This window comes from Rhinolophus ferrumequinum, chromosome 23 (assembly GCF_004115265.2).
Source record: "Rhinolophus ferrumequinum isolate MPI-CBG mRhiFer1 chromosome 23, mRhiFer1_v1.p, whole genome shotgun sequence".
NCBI classification, from domain to species: Eukaryota; Metazoa; Chordata; class Mammalia; order Chiroptera; family Rhinolophidae; genus Rhinolophus; species Rhinolophus ferrumequinum.
Window position 1 is genome coordinate 32,854,697 of NC_046306.1, and position 19,729 is coordinate 32,874,425.

General features: G+C 40.2%; 1 pseudogene; it reads right to left on the minus strand.

Moving 5' to 3' along the window:
- Positions 1–3,952: 3,952 nt before the first annotated feature.
- LOC117016341 (cyclin-K-like) lies at positions 3,953–5,638 on the minus strand (annotated as a pseudogene).
- Positions 5,639–19,729: the final 14,091 nt, after the last annotated feature.

Genomic DNA, 19,729 nt, shown 5'->3' on the forward strand with positions numbered 1-19,729 from the left:
ACATCACTTGCCCATAATTCTCATCTCAGGAATAGCTAAGCTAAGACACTAGTCCACAAGGATGTTATTACCAATTATAAGACCAAGCAAAGGTCAATGTTGCAGCTAGTTTAACCTTGCCACAAGGTTGGTGAGGAGGACAACCCACCTTTGAACTCAGCTCTGGCTCCTTCTGAATGCCGTCTTGTAGTTTCTCCCAATAAACTGAGGAGGTCACACCAACTGAGCTATGTGACTTAATGGATCATTTTGCAGTGTCATGACTCAGATAATGTCAACCTCACCCGGCACCCCTTTCAAGTCAAGAACAACTATTATCAGATATTCAGGATATTGAGGCTGTGGAACATTTCTTATAAGAATCTGCAGAATCTGGGAACAGTGGCAGGAAGGAACAAAACTCCCTTACCCTCTATGTACTTCTGTAGCCTGAGAAGATTTATTTATTTATTTATTTATTATCTCTCCATTTGGAATAATGCTTTAGGCATTCTATCAATATAGAGAAGGGAGACATGTGGATTAAAAGCAGGTATTGAGTCCTATTTGGGACATGCAAACTCTGTAAGATAAAGCCTTTGGTTCTCTGGACTATGGCTTTCGTACGTGGGTAGTGCACAGCTTTGCCAGCCATTCCTGGCACTCATTCCACCCACCTAACCTGCTCTGCAAAACATCTCCAACTGTATGACTCAGATCCAACTTAAACCAGCACTAACTGTGGCACTGAAGAGATTTGTTTTCCCTCCCAATCCCTGCTTCAATGCCTGTTTTGCAAGCTGTTCTGGGAGCAACCTTATTACTTAATCACAAAAAACGATCTGAGTTCTCCCCATTAGTGGATGGAACACACATGTTATTTGTACAAAAGTTATTGCTATAAGCTTTAATCATTAGTCAAATATTGATAGAATATTATTTATCTTAAATTAACTCATTTATGACATATATATGTGTATATATGTGTGTGTATATATATACACACATATATATGTATATATGCACAAGATATATAATAAATGTACTTTGCCAGAATTTCCTGGAAACAGAGTCCAAGGCAAGGATTAAGTGCCAAAGCTTATTTGGGAGACACAAACCCAGGGCATTAATAGTGAGGACAAAGGAAAATGAGGCAGGAAAGGATAAGACACTAGGTGAGAGGATCCTGGACTAGTCACTGTGAATAGATACAGTATATTGCTTGGCAGATGTGCTTTCTCAGCCCCATACAATGTCTCTGGGTAGGATTTATAAAGATTCTGCTCATGGAGCAGCCCGTGGGTGGTGGGGGACGGAGGCGATAAGGAGAGGAGATTTATTTGGCTGCTGTTTCCTGTGTCCTATTTTCCACTGGTCAAAGCTGACCCCATAGGAGATTGGCTCTTCCATGCTTCCAGGTTTGTTCATCCAACTGCTTTAGCAGCTCCTCAGGAAAACAGACCTAGGCCCCACAATGTGGCATTTTACATTAGTCCAGATGTCCTAGGAAAAACCAAAAGTTCAGCTGTGTGGAGGGCCTGACATTCCTGTGGAAAGAAATTTGTGATTGAGCCACAGAGGTCCAAGGAGAATTGGTCATTTGTACAGTTAGATAGACAGACCAAGTGTCTATGAATCTAGGAAAAGTTGGCACCAAGGGAATCAGAAGAGACACAGAAAATGTCTCAGATACTATATAATTAATAACTAGGAATTACAGTTGCTTGTAATGGTTTTAACAATAGATAATATTTTATTGAGAAATTTGCTGTGCTAAATCCTTTACATAAAAAATTTCTTAAGTTTTGTGGAACGCTGACTGGAAAATGGCCACAGTCCTCTTCTCTTAGAAAACCTTATGCAATATGATTTTATAGCAATACCTATCCAGAGGTGTCATCTATTTCCTCACACTTTGAATTTGAGTTTGTCCAGGTGATTTGAATGGATCAATAAAATGCTGTAGAAGTGACTGTGTAACAACTCCAAGCCTTACAAGGCCAAGGGCACTGCCACTCTCTCTCTTGGCCCCCTGCCACTAGAAGAACAAGTGTAGGGGTACAGCTGGACAATGAGAGGCCGCATGGAGCAAGATGAGCCATCCTAAATGAGGTCTTCCTAGACCAGCCAGACACAACTGACCAACCAACTATTCAAAGATGTAGGAGGTGTGATCAAAAAACACGGTGAATATTTAAATTAAAAAAAGAAATATTACAGTAAAAGACACATTGCCATTAATCCCCCTCAGCATAACCCCCATTACTTCATACACACTTATCCCATCATTCTTGCCACTTTCTGAAGCAGTTCTGGAAGTCCTCTTTCATGAATGTCTTTAGTTGCACTGTCGTGGCTACCTCAATGTCCTGAATCCATTCAAGACGTTTACCTTTCATGGTCATTTTGATTTTGGAGAAAAGCCAGAAGTTGCGTGGTGCCAGATCCAGTCAATAAGGTACATGAGGACACACCGTAATGTTTTTATTTGACAGAAATTGCCATACCAGAAATGATGTGTGACACTGAGTGTTGTCTTGATGGAGGATGAAACTCTTTGCCTCTTCCTCAGGCAGTTTAAATGCTCATAAAGATACTCACGAAAGAGGACTTCTAGAACTACTTCAGAAAGTGGCAAAAATGATGGGATAAGTGTGTTGGAGGTGAGGGGGAATATTTTGAGGGGGATTAATGGCAATGTGTCTTTTACTGTAATACATTTTTTTTAATTCAAATATTTACTGTATTTTTTTTTTTTTTTAATCACACCTAGTATAAGAAAGGCAGCCAGTCAACCAAGCCCAAGGCAGGTCTACAGAGTCTTGCAGCCAACTCACAGATTCATAAGCAAAAATACATGTTTATTGTAAGTCACTAAGGTTTTGTGCATGTTTTTAATATAGCATTATTGTGGCCATAGATTACCAATCCAAAATTTACCAACAATCCTACAATGGAGACACAATTTTTTAAAAAATTTTATAACAGATGTGGAAATAAGAGAGGTTGAATGACTTCATCAAGATCACACATTAAATATTTGATTGAAAACCAGGAATATCTAACTCCATGGTTTTAATTGCTACAATTTACTGCTTAATTTTCTCTGGATCCTTGATTTTTATTTCTTGCTGACTAATGGCTCTTAGTGAATAATTTGACCATGTTGTCATCCTCAAGATGTTGTACCTCTTCTTAATTTTATGTTTTGAGGGGACTAGGATTTTTTTTTTTTTTTAACTGATTGTATTGGGATAGCCTCATTTGTAATCAGGGTGGAATTCACAGTATGCTTTTACATTCACACTTAAAGATATATATATCTCCTGTATATGTACAGAATCTATAGATCAATGCAAACATACATGATTCTCCAAGTATATTTTTCCCTGTTTCCTGGAGGAAAAAGAAAAAAGCCATCCAACCAGGTAACCCCTTCAAAATAAATTTAATACAAAGGATATAAATATATCTAAATCAAAAAAGTGGTTTTTCTGACCTACAGGGTGTCATGGGACAGAACATGGGACAAAATGAAAGCAATGACAACAACTTGACTTTAGACAGAACTGGACTGTTTAAAATTGAACATACAGGAAAAAAAAGGCACTGATTTCTAGAAGAAAATTCACTTCTTACTGAAGCTATTGAGCTAATATGGCTGGTTAACATTTTCACTACGTAGTATAAAGTCACCCAGTGTAGGACTCAGCCAACATCAGCTGACACAAAGCACACAATCAGTGGCATTGTGTGCCACTGATTGCCACTAGGCTACTCTGAAAGCCACTGTCCGTATTCTCCAGATGTGGAGGACCACCCTGATTTTATCTCATTGGCCCAGCCATTTCTTCCCATACTGCAACTGTCTATCATTACACAAGGTACCCTGCTGCTTACCCACTTCAACTACTTTTCAAGTTGATTAGAAAAACTTTTGTTAAAAAATCAAAGGAAAAAAAAAGGGATCAGGCTATCTCATCCAGGCTGCCCACCTCTGCCCCACCAATGGAGGCATGCCCAGTGGGGAGATGGGTGGAGGCACGGGTGGCTGGAAGTGGGTAGCTAGCTGGCAGCAGGCCCAGGCCTGGAGGAGGGTGAGTGGGACAGCATGGGTAGGGGGCAGGCGTGGGGATGGGGACGGCAAGTTGGGGTTGTAGGTGGGTGGAAGTGGAGAGTAGCCAGGAATGGGGGACAGGATGGCGAGTAAGGGGAAGGAGGCTGGGAGAGGCTTCACTGGCAGTGGGGGTGCATGTAGGGGGGGTATGGCGGGCCATAGACTGGGGGCAGAATGCCGTACGAGGGCCCTAGGTCTTCATCATGGACTGCAGGTTCTCATAGCCCTCTCCAGAGGTTTAGGAGCTGGTGGTGGACATCCCACTCATGTTGCTGGAGGGTGGCAGTGGTGGTGGCTGGTGCACAGGGAACGGGTGGGCGGGAGGAGGAAGTTAGACTTTGGGGAGGTCACTGGCATCCACAGGGCCTGGCAGCTGGCCTTGCCCAAGACCGCCAAGAAGGGAGGCTTCAGTTCTGACGGTGGGTGGGATGGAGGCAAAAGAAGTTGGGTAGTCTCAATTCTGGGCATTTTAGGTGGTGGTGGTTCTGCTGCTTTGTTCTATTCTTTGTTCTATTCTGCGGCTCACTTCACCTGGTCGGGAGGACTAAGTTGCGCTGATGGTTTTTTGGGCTACTGGACTGGCTGAGGGGGTGGGGCTGACTGCTGCAGAGTCCTGCTGGGGATGGGATTGTTCTGAGCCTTGAGGCAGCCGTCACTGTGGCACTTGGTGCATTGATGGTGGGAGAGTGGGGGTGGGAGAGGTAGATGGAGAGGTGAGGACTGCTGCATCTGATGGGGTGCGTGATGAGGAATCTGCCGTTTTCCTTGTGAGGACAGATCCAGGATTTAGTGGCAGATGTCTTCCAGAACATCCACAGGGACATCCTGCACAAACTGCTCTCCCTATCTCCAATGCTGGGTTTGGAGTTCCACTCTTGTATTTCATATTTGCCCAAACGTCCTACGAGATACATCACTGCCACTGCTATGATCTCTGGTTCCCACTGCAGTGACAAGGTCATGCACAGACTGTCATTTACAAATGTCTGTGTCATTTGAACCAACTTTTGAATTTGTTTTTATCACCTCTAAGTTGTTTTGCATACTTGAGTAGGAATTGGTATGGATGTCCTACCTATAAATCACACTTTATGGTCTGTAATAAGATTGTCTCCAGAATCATTATTTCTTCCTTTGGGTTATCTCCAAGCTGGCCAATTGTACATAATTTAATAAACAATGAGCTGTTTTGATGATATCTTTACATTATGGAGCCATTTCTTCTACTTTCTTATCCAGAAAGAGACAACAAGCTCCTGTCACATATCTTGGGAATTGCTTGAAAGAAAGGAGAAAACATATAGAAGTGATGAAAATAAATTATTCCAGTTACCAGGGTATCATAGGTAGACCCAAATGTGCGCCCACATCAAATATAAACCGAACACCCTCTCAGCGGTACCAGGCCTCAGCAGCTGGATGGAGTACTTCTCGTGAGGGCATATGAGCCAAGTCTTTCTTATCCCAGTACCAACATGGTTTTGCGTGGTTGAGGTTTGCTGGGGTAACTGAAGGGCTTGAATTTTCTTTGGTCTCCTTCATTTGTTGAAGTAGACTTGTTCTTTCCAAAAGATTTTCTGAAACTGTTAAGAATCCCCTTGCCTCCGACAAGCCCCTTAACTATGTCTCTTATTGCCGACTGCAGCCATCTTGGACCAGGGCTAGGATTTTTTAATCAAGTAAATATTAAATATGCAAAACATTCGGTGGAGAGAGAATATCTGAATGTATTACAGAGAAAAGGCATCAAAGGAAAGGCAGCTAAGTACAAATTTCATCCTAAGGGAAGAAAGGCAGGTGAGGCTTGGAGTGGAATAACGTGGACAATGAGCCCATCAGGGGATGTCTGGTCCCTCAGGTCACTTCGATCTGTAGCATACATAGATCTTTGAGTTTCAGGATTTTTCATCTCCTTTCTAGGAAAACTGATATCATCAATTTGCTTTGTCTGTTCTTTGAAAGGTATGACCATAAATGGGTTGGACTGATGTTTATATGTGGCTTATAGAATCAGTCTCATGCATTCATTTAAAGCCATTCCTCATAGTTTTCCTGCTGCCAGGGCAAGGACCTGGTATCTATATTCAGTCAGGGACTCTGCTGTATTTATCCAGCTGCATTTGAAAACAAAGGAAACTACATGCAAGGGCAAGGTCAGTCAGCAAGCCTGGGCCTCCTGAGGCGCCAGGATTTATACATCTGCCCCGGCAGTGTGGCAGGGAGCTGTGGGCCTCATTCCCATTAGTGTTAATGGAGCCAATCGTATGAATCCACCACATATCAATGTGTATTCTCTCATGTTTTGATATCTTAATGCATGAAATTACATCTCTAGGGAAAGGCTTGCTTCCTCCTAAGTGCTCCCAATTCCCATTAATGATAATGGAACAGAGACACACACACCCACCATTGCTCAGAAAATTGGGCAAAATATGGAAAATGATTAGGTTTCAGGAGTGTCACAGGAGAGTCGCAGAAACTGCAGGGACAGTCTAAAATGATTCCACTTTCCTAGCGTATTTAAGCAGTTTCATTATATATATATTCATTTTTTTTTCAGGACCATCAACAGATAATTGGCTACATCCTCCTTTCCAAGAGAAAGAAGCTGATATCTATCCTTGTTTGAAAATACCGTTTGGAACATGGGGTGTATTAATGAAGAAAAGGAGTGGAGAGGGTGCTGGAGTTTAGTCAGCAGGAGGAAGATGAAGAAAAACAGAGTGTGGGGGCTTCCTTTCTGTTCCCCAGGTATGGGAAGAGCTGACACAGACTCTTAAGAGCTGCTCTGTGCTGGAGACTTAAAGTGTGAGCTAAGGAGCTGCCCACCATTTGGCTGCCTGAACTTCCTCCTGGAAGATGCTCTTCTATGTTGTACAAAAAATAAGATAAGCGATTCTGGCCATACCTTACCCTTTTCTCCTTGTGGAGAGGGCACTGATATACGTTCGTGTATGGTCTGAGGTTATTAAAGAGATATTATCTAACTTAGAGATAAGGCTATGTGATCAGAATACAAATTAACATGAAAATCGGCCAACCCTTATTTACTCTCTCAACAACTTTGGCTGACTTTTCTCCTGTTGCACTAGAATTATGTCCTTTTGTGACTTCTTGTAGCTTAAACAAATGGCATGGCTAGAATCAGCCACTCCTGTAAGCAGAATAATATTGTCACTTGCTGGTGGGATTGGAAAGCTGCTGGGATGGACCTTTAACTAATTTCAATCTGGAGACCACAGCATCTGAAATTCTATCAGATTATTCCTTTGGTGTAAACTCTCACCTTTTGTTTGTTTGTTTGTTTTAAGCGTAGAGTAAAAGAATCCTGAGAGAGGTAATATAGTCTGCAATTAACACCAATGAGGGAATAATTTCATCAGAGAGCACCGGGATATGATTCATAGAGGGCCAAGAATGGTTCAAGGAGGAGGAGAAAGTAAAGGGAAAAGAAACAGAGGGGAACAGGGAGAGGGACAAAGATGAGCTTTGCCTACATTCTTAGAGACTTTGAGAGGAAAGAAAGAGCAAATGTATTACTGAGCTGGGTGCATGCTATAGAAAGCACTCTTTCTGAAGGCAATGTTTCTTGCTCTTTTTTGGGGTGAGGTTTATAAACCTACTCTAAGAACCTGATGAAAGCAATGGAAACTCTTGTCAGAAACATGTACAAATACATACGTATACAAGCTCACACTCGGTTTCATAGAATTTTGAGTGTCAATAGATCTCTGAGGTCCATTCATGGACCTCAAGTTCAAGGAAACAGCCATACTTTCAGAAGAGTTCAAGGTCAGAACTCCAGTATGATTGGGGATATTAGATCATGGAAAACAATGGTCTGGGGTCTCTCATTTCTAACAATCTTATATGGAATGTGAGTTTTGGGTAACAATGAGACTTTAAATGTACATACTGAGACTCATAAAGATACTGAAATACTCTGATTACTCTGATACAACTTACAGTGTTACTAGTTAAAAAGAATGCATATTTGGTGTGGGTAAGGATGAATTTTAAGTTCACAGACATATGTACTCACACAGAATGATTTGGGGAAGTATTCCAAACCTTTCTTTCCACCTCATTTTACACACACACACACACACACACACACACACACACACACACACACACACACTCATACAACCAGCCTTCTTCCATGAGTGTTATATCAGAATTACTTAAGTAGGAAAATGTCAATAGATTTTTAGCAACATTCCATTATTGAAACACACACTATCCCTCCATGCTTACCTGCCTCTCAATTGGTCTGGTTTCCTGAAAGAAAAGCACCATGTTGAAATGGTACCCTTTACCCTCATATCATTCTCGTTCCCAATCTTTTCACTGGCAAATGGCAGGCCTCAATATTATACTTGTAGGCGCAGAAATAGTAGATGACTACACTTTTAAACCCTTGAGAGGACACAAATGCAATTATTAAATCCTTCATTTCATGGCCCCTCAGAAATAAGCAAAATCTGCCATGTGAGATTAAAGTGATTACTTGTAATGGTTTGTTAACTGTCACATAGGGAGGAAGTTCTTCAAAAGTGAGCAAATGTTATTCCTCAATCAAACACATATGCGCACATTCTTGAGTCTGCAAGACACAGATGACTGAGACTTCAATTACTATAGCAGAAGTTTGTCTTGTTTTAGCTCCATGTTTCCTGGCGGGGTGGGGGAGGGGGAGGGAGAGTAATTCCTTGGTGAAAATGGGACAGCTTTATTTTAGCTGCTTTTTTTCTTCGTTTACATGTCACTATTTGAGTCTAGATCAAGGCAAATCCTGAATTACAGTGTATTTGTTCTTTAACCAGATGAGTCTTGCTCTTGAAAATCAGAGCATAGTTACTAGTGACACACACAAGTTTAAAGTCCCTTTAAAATTTAGTTCCATTAAGCCTACCCATTTGCTCTAAATGATAGAGAAGGGTACTATCTCCCTATACCTTTCACTATCTTTATAGTACTATCTTTATAGTACTATCTCTATAGTACCCTATCACAAATAAGGAACTTGTCCACAAATTCATTATTATTAATTGTGCTAAGAAATGATTTTTCTGACAGTCCACTTTGTAAATGATGCTGCAGAGCTCTGATTATTCCTATGGCAGTGAGAGGTAAGAGGGGATGAGCTGTGATTACACCCAATTTGTAAAAGAATTCGTCACAACTGAATTCTTTCTCTGTAAAAGTTCCCCGCTTCAATAGGGACTCTTTACTGAGGATATTTGATCTTGTGCCACTGAGAGATGCAAACCTCCTGGAGTTTATACCTAGTTACCTGGTATGAATCACCCTCATTTGTCCTCTTTTCCACATCACTTCAAACTCCTGGGTGCTAATCATAAACACTAGCCAGTGTTCGTAGGCAAGGAGTTTTCAGATGCAATTCTGGAAAATGGGCTGGCCAAGAACTCAGAGCACCCATTTTCTTAAATCCTATGGCACTTTTCATAAGAAAGGTATCCATTCAGGGAGCTAACTGGTTAGAAAATTAAATTCACCATAGTTTCTCTATTAGTCACCCCCTCCTTTCTTGGCTTCAGATGTAGAGAAGTAATAGATGATGCTTAGTAAACTATAAGATTTGATTAACTTGTAGAGGTGCATTATGAACATCTAGAGGTGGGTTATAAACATCTGATGGTTATAGCACATTGTGACCTGTTAGCTTCCATCAAATCTCCCTCAGGTACCACCTGTTAACTTTGCTCTTCATGAACAGTGGTTAAGTGTGCAGGAGAAAGTAACAATAAAAGATATATAGTTCTGTACACCTGGAGTTACTAAATGCAAGTAGACTTAGCCTTAGAAAAGAGTCCCCAAGTGATCGTGGCCAATATGAGTGAAGCTTGCAGTACTAGACAGGGCTGTTGTATGTCTGTGTTTGTATAATAAATTTTCTGTTGTCATCATGTTGTTCCTTGATAATAAGAAGCTGATACCTTACACCTCCTTAGACTTTTTGGTCTACACTCTGAGCCAGTGCTGTGGGCCAGTGGTAGGAAACCAGGGTGCATGTTCAAGCTAATGTGCTTGCACTGGTTTCTTGTCAACAACACCAAGTTCCTGATAATCTTTCCACCATATCTCTCTAAGAGACGTTTTGTATTACAGGGTGGTCAGGGTCATAGAAAAGATGGTACATAGTCATTGTCAAGATGCAAACTAAATGACATTTCAAAAAATCAGACATTAAAAACAAGCACTTGTCAATTCATCCAATTCAGAACCGAGAATGCAGCAAAAACCCCCATGTTGATAAAATGTAGTCTGTCTCTGTTGCTATAAGTGTAACCATAAGCACTAGCCAGTGTTCATTGGCAAAGAATTATCAGATGCAACTCTGGAACTCAGGGCACTCTCCCTTCTAACTTTCTGCTTTAATCTAGAAAGAAGAAATTATGTTGGAATTGTGTCTGAAGTAGGAACGATTAGGTGCTGAATGAGATTTTGAGGGATTCTTCTATGAGAAAAAACCACAGTGGAGTTTGTAGGATCAATTTATGCTGCTCAGGCACCTCTGCCCTCTGGGTTCTGTTTTATTTAGTCATAATTACTCTAGCCTAAATTAGGGTTACTGTATTTTAGACCCTTGTAGATATTGTTTAGCATTTATTAGTCAGGTTGGGTAGGTTAAACTGCAATAACAAACACTTCAGGAATTTTAGTGCCTGAACACAACGAAGTGTTGCTTATGCAATGTCCACCGAGTGCCCAGGAAATCCTTCAGGACAACTGTCTTCCATACAATAACTCAGTGGTCCAGGGTGTTGGGGTGTCACTGTTAGCTGCACCATCAAGCATAAGCAGCTTCCTTGTTCAACAGGAAGGGAAGAGACACTGGAGAAATGTGCATGGGCTTTTGCCTGCTTTACACACATCTCTGTCCATTGGCTAGAACCAGTCAAATATTTCCACCCCACAGACAACAGGAATGGATGTGTAATCTTCCTGTGCTCCTAGAACCAGATTTGGGTGAGTACTGGAAATCTGTGTAATGACATTTATAATCCCAGATTAACATTGTAACTAAAACTAGAAAAATATCTAGCTTTCAGATTTTAATTCTCCCTCCTCATATTATAATTTTTGGTTGCTACATTGCCCCAGAGGAAGAAAGAAAAGGCACTGTGTTTCCTTCTGTTTGTAATAAACAGAAGGACACAATAGCTGGGGTTTCCAGGTCATGATTTATTGGTTCAGCTACTGCAATGCTGTATTCTTCCAGGACTCTCAGTAACACAGCAGGCCTTTTAAAGAATCCCAACTAGCTCCCACACTGAATAGGAGAGAAAGGAAAGTATCATCCCACCCAGCTCTGGGTGAAATGGAAATCTGCTCCAACCAAAAATAGAACTCTCAAGGGGGTTGTCTTTAAAAAAGAACAACAGGGCCCAGTAGTTCTGGGTGACATATGTTGAATCATTTAAATTTTGTTTCTCTCCACACAGTTTAGTCAGAAAGTAAATGGGTTTGAAGCAGGAAAAAATAACATAAAATAAAATAACACAGAAAATAGAACTTTAACTCCAAACGACAGTTTAGGAATTTCTCCCAGACCAGGGCAGCCAAAGTATTTGTTAGCACAGGCCATTTTACTTCATTCCTCTCTTGCTCCTGGAATATAAGTTTCTAAAACTCTATTAAATGACAATCCTATAATCTCCCATGCTATTATTGTCCCCCCCCCACCCCCGTCTCTTCTGACTCATCTCATTATCCTCTCTGGAAATGCATATCTAACATTTTCTATCTGCTCTTTCTATCTATAGGACATTCAAGGTCCTCTTTCAAAGCTCACAGCTCCCCAAGGCTTTCTCTGCATGTGCTCCATGCTGTGCAATTATCACTTTAAACAATACCTCCTTTTCTCTAGGAGCTCCTCTATGTGGTTGAGAACTTAATCACACCCTGACTTGTTCAATAAATGTTGCAAGTGTATTAATCATGTCTTCACACAGAGGTCAATTGGTCCTTGATACACCATTTCTTTTGGACTCAGTAACACCAGGTCGGTGCTGAAAGTTGGGTGCTGAATGGCTCTTTGTAGGTTGATTGCATAATGGTACACCACTTCTTCGAGCTGGGGTAACGTGACATTTCTCAGGCATGTTTATTGTACACGAGTACGTTCTCTAGCCATCCCTGCTGGTGTGGTCTCATCCATCCACTTCCAAATGACTGGTGGGGCTGAGTTCATATTGGAGCCCAAGGGTAAAAACGGCATCATGCTGTTCCTGCCCTTATTTGTGTTGGGACTCCATTGCATTGCTTTCTCTGGGGCATTGGAGAGGTCTGTAGATTGGATTACCATTCCCAAATTTCAGTCCTTCTTAAAAAGCCTATTGTATTTTATAACTATATTTCCATGCTCCGTTGCTATGTGATTCTCTCTCCCAGCAGAGTAGGCAGAGGATGCGTCCCTAACCTATGCATTTTGGGTTCTACAGCTTGCTTTGGCCAATGGAGAATTAGTAGATGTATCATGTGCAGAAGTCTTACGCATGCTTTATAGTAAATTTAGCCTCTTTTACTTTACTATTTGTTTTATAAAGAACTAGTCTTTAATGTTTATCTGGTTTCAAAATTATGAAAACAAATACAGCTAACTTGAGTGTGATCTGAAGCTAAGAGTCCAACCGAATTCACCTAAACCAGGTAAGCCCAATCAAGATTAGCCAAATCACAGCTGATCGTTAGAGAAGAGCAAGAAAAATAAGTATTTGTTGTTGTAAACCACAGATATTTGGGGTATTGTTACACAGCATTATAATAGTAAAAATCTAACAGAGGGGGAGATTGGGTAGTGAGACACCCAGGATATGTAGTCTTCTAAGATAGACTGGAAATAAAAGAGTGGTTGGTGGCTTAGGGGAAGGAATAGGGAAGACACAGGAAGAAAGCAATGTCTTTGCTGGAAAGATGCCTGACAATAAAACAACATGGCCTTCTGAGGTGGCATGGCTGCCCTATGGCATTGACTTCTCTGTGACAATCTTCTCTATTTGCAGACATTCTCTGTGCTGTCACAGTGGCAAACTGTGCTGTCCTTCAGACATAAAAAATCCAATATGGTCTAAGGATAAACAGTACAGTGTAATGTTTAAGAGAATGAATTTTGAAGCCCAACTGTCTGCATTTCATTCTGGGCTCTGCCACTTTACTGACTTTGGCAAGTTATTTCGCCTCTTTTGTTTCAGGTTCTTTATCTAGAAAATAGACTAGTAAGAGAGTCTGCCTCATAAAATCAGTGTGAGGATTAAATGTTTTAATATGTATAACATACCTAGAACATGAATTTAATGACTACTTAGTTAAGTATTAGCTATTATTATCATTACCGTTATTATTATTTCACCAAAATTGAGGGCACAAAACCCCACTACATTATGCTGAGTATATGGTGGAGAATTTAGATGAACATAAGACATAGCCACTGCCCTAAATGCATGTGCAATTTAAAATGGGAGGTGATACTATTTAAGTACTTACTACATGGAATAGCACCCAGTGCTCGACAGGGCAGAGGGCCCATGTGCATTGATCCCATACTTATTGCGAGCTCATTTGGTTTGATATTGAGGTAAGAATGGGGAATAAAACATAAGTTTGTAATAGAGATATGAAAACAAAGGGTAAGAGAATGTGGAAGGGAGAGCCATTACACGTGTTTGGGGAAGATGGAAGAGTTTCCACAGAAGAGATGAGGTTGAAGCTGAATCAAAGAATGTTCTCAAGGAAAAAAAAAAAAAAAGTCAAGGATGAAGAAATTCTGGTTAGAAGGAACCTCTGTAGAAAATTGGAGAATGGCTATTATTACAGACTAGAGGGCATATTATTATGAGGCCTATTAGTATAATAATCTTACATGTTCTGTATTGTAATTTCATTTTTTTTTTTTAACAAATGAAGGAATTTTACCTCGGAGGGATTGAGGAAATTTCCTAATCTCAATCAGTTCATTTTGGTGTTAGGTGGGAATGAGGGTCTTTCTGACCCCAAAGCTCATGTTCTATTATATCACTTTTTGTCTGGGATATTAGTAGAAGTTAAGGAAGGAATACGAATTCGGAGTCTCCAATATATATGAAGTGAGACAATTAAGTTCGTGAACTTGTTGCGACGATGTTGCTAAACTTTTTTGATATCAGAGGGATTATTCATTATGAATTTGTACCAACTGGACAAACAATTAACGAAGTTTACTATTTGGAAGTGCTGAAAAGGCTGCAAGAAAAAAATGAAAACGACCTGAGCTCTTCGCCAACAATTTATGCCTCTTGCATCACGACAATGCAGCAGCTCACACGGCACTGTCTGTGAGGGAGTTTTTTGCCAGTAAACAAATAACTGTATTGGAACACCCTCCCTACTCACCTGATCTGGTCCCCAATGACCTTTTTCTTTACCTGAAAATAAAGGAAATATTGAAAGGAAGACATTTTGATGACATTCAGGACATCAAGTATAATATGATGACAGCTCTGATAGCCATTTCAGAAAAAGAGTTCCAACATTGCTTTGAAGTGTGGACTAAGCACTGGCATCCATGAATGTTTTCCCAAGAGGAGTACTTCGACGGTGACCATAGTGATATTCAGCAATGAAGTATGTAGCACTTTTTCTAGGATGAGTTTGTGAACTTAATTGACAGAACTCATATTTGGAGTGTTTTGAAATCAATGAGTTTGGTCTGTATTTTGTAGTCAACTAGGGACCCTAGAAGGGTTTTGCAGAGGAGGGACACTACCCTAACTGTCCTTCTATAAGGTAACTCATTTTATTTGTGGTGGGCCAAGTGATTGGAGAGGGAGAATTTGAGAACTGGGAAACCACTTCAGAAACATCAGTAGTAGTCTGGGTGCTAGGTTAATGGTGTGTGTTGGAGTCAAGGTTGAAGGAATGGAATCCATTTTGTTCAGCTGATAGAATAATTTTAGGATAATTTTATTGATATATTTGTTCTGGTTTGCATCTATAGTTTTTAAACATCTTGATTATAAATAACTTTTTATTTGGAAACTTACAAGCTGCAGGAATACCCAGATTTATCTATTGCTAACATTTTGACTTTTTGTTTGTCTTCTCTTTCTCTCTCTTTCTCTGAATATAATATGTACATATGTATAACATATACATTAAATATAATCTTATGTAAATCATTAGGGAGTACTTTGCATACATTAGTCTCGCTAACCCTAAATTCTTAAGTGTACATTTCCTAAGGATAGGGTACTTTTTAAATAACCACAGTCACTTGTGAATTTCAGGACACTTATAGCATCCTTTTCCTTTTAGTATAAGATCCTGTCTAGGATCACACATTTTATTTAATTGCCATGTCTCTTTAGATTTATTTAATCTGGAATTGTTTCTCAGACTGTCTTTTCAGTTATGACATTGACATTTTTGAATAATACAACCCCTCCTTTTACTTGAATGATAAATGTTGAATGAGTGCTCTTCCTTTGGTTATTTCTGAGGGTTCCTCATGACTAGACTGAGGTTGTGCATTGTCAGCTAGAAAGCTGTACTGGGGGTGCTGTGCCCTGGTCGTGATACCACATTTGGAGACATATGATGTCAATCAGCCCCTCAGTAGTGATGATGATTTTTATCACTCAAAGTTTTGTCTAAGTTCTTCCCCATCAATGGGTTGTCCAATTTCTCCACAGTCTAGTTAATGTTTCTTTTACAACTAACAAAATAGTTTGGCAAAGAACCTTAACACTATGTACCTCTCTTGTTTCTCATAAAAATTCTCCATGAATTTATCATCATTTGATGATTCTTGCTTGATCCTGTCTTTGTTTTGATGGTTGCAAAATAGTGATTTTCCAACTCTAGTTCATCTGCTGCATCTACTAGCCAGTAATCAGTATTTGCTTTAAGCAAGAACCCTCCTTCTCCCCTGTTTATTTATTGATCTGTCTAGCTATTTTTGGCATAGACTCATGGATTACCGTCCTTAAAGATTTTTGTATTCAAGTTGTCTTAGATTTGGCCTGCAAGAGCTCCTTCAAACTAGTGCCTGTGTCTTTGTAACATAACTAAATGTTTTTGTTTGTTTTTTTTCTTTTGAGAACTTTTTTTGAAAACTCTTTGGTTTAACTAGACTGTGCACAGTCCATTTTCTATAGTTATGTGACGGAAATGCACAATTTCATTAAGTGATCAAATCCAGAACTACCACCTTCATTAATTCTGTTATAATCAACTAAGTTATGACCCTAACTTATCCTGAAAAGTATTCACTCTTTCTTGTTAACCAAACATTGCTCTTCTAAAAGTCCTTAGACATGCCCTTGATTGAGTCAGAATTTCAGCACCAAATCCTGCCCACTCATTCATCTTCTCACTCAGTACTCACTCTACTTATGGGCTCAGGTTTTTCCTGCAATTTGAGATCAATGATGGTTAAGCTAAAATGTTGCCAAGCAATGAAGATCATCACAAGACTCAGACAAGACACAAATTCAGACAAGAATGTGTATATTCTGACCATGACATTCTATAGGGAAAATTGAAGCTGGGGATAAAAATGGAAAAAGTTTCTGAGAGCTCAACACTATCTTGGCAGCTTTCTTGCTATGTCTGAGAACTTGGTTCAAGGTGTCCTCATTAGAGATGTGAATTGGAGCGTATTTTCCAGCTTATCCTCAGTCACGGTAGACAAGGGAAAATTAAAGACATGCTGAGTTACCAAAATATCCTTTATTTGAAATACCCTAGGATATAGTTATCTAAAGGGAACATCCAGATCCATAGGTAGTGAGGCCTATTGGAACCTCACCCAGGTGCTCTGTGTGAGGAAGATATACCCATGTGCAGCTGTTGGGAATAAAGGCTCCCCTCTGCTCCTTTCTCTGGAGAAGTGCTCTTAAGCCAATGGGTGGCTCCATGCCCAAGAGGCTAAGCTCATCTCCTTGGTCCCTAGATAGCCTGAAGCCAAAGACTGATGAATTCAGGATACAGAAGGCTGATCCCTTTATTTAAAATTGGGACCAAGTCTGTGGTGCAATTCATGTTCCAGAGATCTCTTTGGGATCAGGCTGAGGCTGGACTCCAGAGGAGCCCACATTCTTGCTTAGCTAGTTCCCTTGTTCCACCTACTTCCTTCTCTCCCTTACAGATTTCTCTCAAGAACACTCCCAACAAATGATGTGTCTTGGGACCCAAAGTCTTGTCTCAGGCTCTGCTTCGACCCAAATAACCCAATCCAATTAATATGGGAGACATTTTGAAGTTATAAATAATCTCATAGTTAAGTGAGTTTCAAAGAAAGTGGAAAGGTATATCCTTTATATGAATCATTTGAAAAAAGGAAAAAATATTTAAGACCATCTTCCGAGTATACTAGCCCAGTACTAGTACTTTTTAAGCAGCATCACCATCTCCCAGTAATATTGGTTAGAAATCTCAAAGCTATCTTTGACTTTTTCCCCCACAAACTGGTCTCCAATCAGAAGCCAACCTGACTGCAGACTCACTCACTTCTGCAGCCCCCTGAAAACTCCCCGTCAAGAACCTCATAACTTCTCTCTGACATATTCACCTCATTGACAATTTTGCGTCTTTTCCCTCCTCCACTCCCTACATCTACCATGCGGGTCGCTCTCCCCCTCGGCCAAGGCCCACACTAAGTGGGTCTTTCCATCTTCTTTGCAAGTCCACTGGCCTGCCAGGCACCAGTTACTCTCCATATATTCAATAATGCATGCTGAGGATGTTCTGTATACAGTCACCTTTTTTGCCTTTGAACTTGCTTTTCCTCCACTAGAATGCTTTCTCCCCACTATCTCTGCTTATTGAGATACTATCTATGAAAATTCAGTTCAAATGCTTCTTCTTCTGTGAAGCCTTCCAAGATTCCCCGAATCAAAACCCATTTCTCTTCTTCCCACGTTCCCTCGGGCCTTTATTTGTTTCTCTAGCGAGGCACTTCCTGTATTCTGCTTGTCTTTTTATTACCAGTGAATGCATCTTTCTCCACTGTACTATAAGGTGCTTGAGGAAAATAACTGTATCTTATTCTCTTCTATCCACCTCTTTTCAGTCGGCCCTTCCTCTGATCTTTTCAGCCCAGCCACCTTGCCTACATTTTGCATGGTCCATAAAGGAAAGCTACAGAACACAGTGTTTGCCCTGGGTCATGCCCCAGTCATTCCTCAGGTACACACCACCCTCTGCTGCTTGAATTCCAGGCTTTGTGACCTACCCTGGCTTTTTTCTGTTTCTTGTCCCTTCTTATCTATTGACCCTTACGGCTGATCCTTTTGAACTTTTGTGTTGGGTTTCTAGTTTGGCTCTGGGTTCAAACGATTTCAATAGTCCCTGCAGCCTTGGGTGAGAGTTGCTTTCCCAAAGCACATACCTATGGGGATTCAATAAATATGTGCATTCCGGATTCCAAGGGGACATTCTGCCCTGTCTGCTTCCCACAAACGTTCTGTTGTTATCTGGGAGTCACAAAGAACTAAGAAGCTAGTCTACATGTAGGTTTTACAACCAATTAGTGGGAGGCCTTCACCCAGCGGTGAATTCTGGCTCATCAACTTCAAGCTATTACCTTTTACCAATGTTTGGTAGAGTCAAGTCCTGGTTCATACCTTTAGATTTCTTTCCTTTTCCCAAGCTCAGGACACATGCAAGTTCTCCTGAAAAGTCATGGGGCAATGGTCAGGAAACCAAAAATGTCAGAAAGGGAGATGGTTTGGTTTTTGTTTTGGTTATGATGCCAGGGGGAGGGGTCCCCAGCTTTTTTTTTTTAAGTTAATAAGCTTAATTGTACCTAGAAAGGCCTTTGCTGACTGGTGGGGGAATCACCATGCAATTCTATTTTCCTAATTTATTAGCTTTAACACCACTTTTCATATCGTCTGAGTTGAAGCCTAAATGGATCTCTGTAAGTTGAAGTGTGTTATCAGTAGCAAAGCGCTAGGAAAACGTTAGTTGTAGCTGTTTTGCAATTGGTATTTCAAGGCAGGAAAAAATTTCATTTTGGCTGTTCCTCTCTTCTTAAATTTGACAAGCTCTGAACTCTGACATCTAATTGTTCTTATAATTACAGCAAGAGAGAGGGAGAATTAAAACTAAAATTCAAGCAATTACATGTACCAGGGCAAAAGTGGCTATTATGTTAAAATGCATGGTCCATTTTTTATTTTACTTGAGACAGATGTTAAAAAGAAGATCTTAGGTGCATGAGATAAAAGCAGGGCCTTTATATTAAGATTTTGACTCTTCGAAGCCCCATGAATGTGTTTTTAATTCTTTCAGCCCCAAATAGCTCTTAGATAAAAGTATTATGTGTGAAATGTGGTATATTTTTGTGGCTTTACAGAAAGTCAAAGACTTTCCTGTAATAAATGTTTCTAGATTTGTGACATTTTTGAATTATTATATACCTGTATCTTAGGTACTTTTATGAGAAGCCTATAAATATCCCTTCATCGCACAAAGGCCAAGAAGACTACAACTTATACTTAGAACCAGCCAAATTAGAGGACAGAACTATAACTGGGGAATCTTTGTAAAATTTGGTAGTAAAAAATAGAGAAAACACATTCTCAATTCAAAGGGATCTATATCCCCCACTCCTACTGTGGATAATGC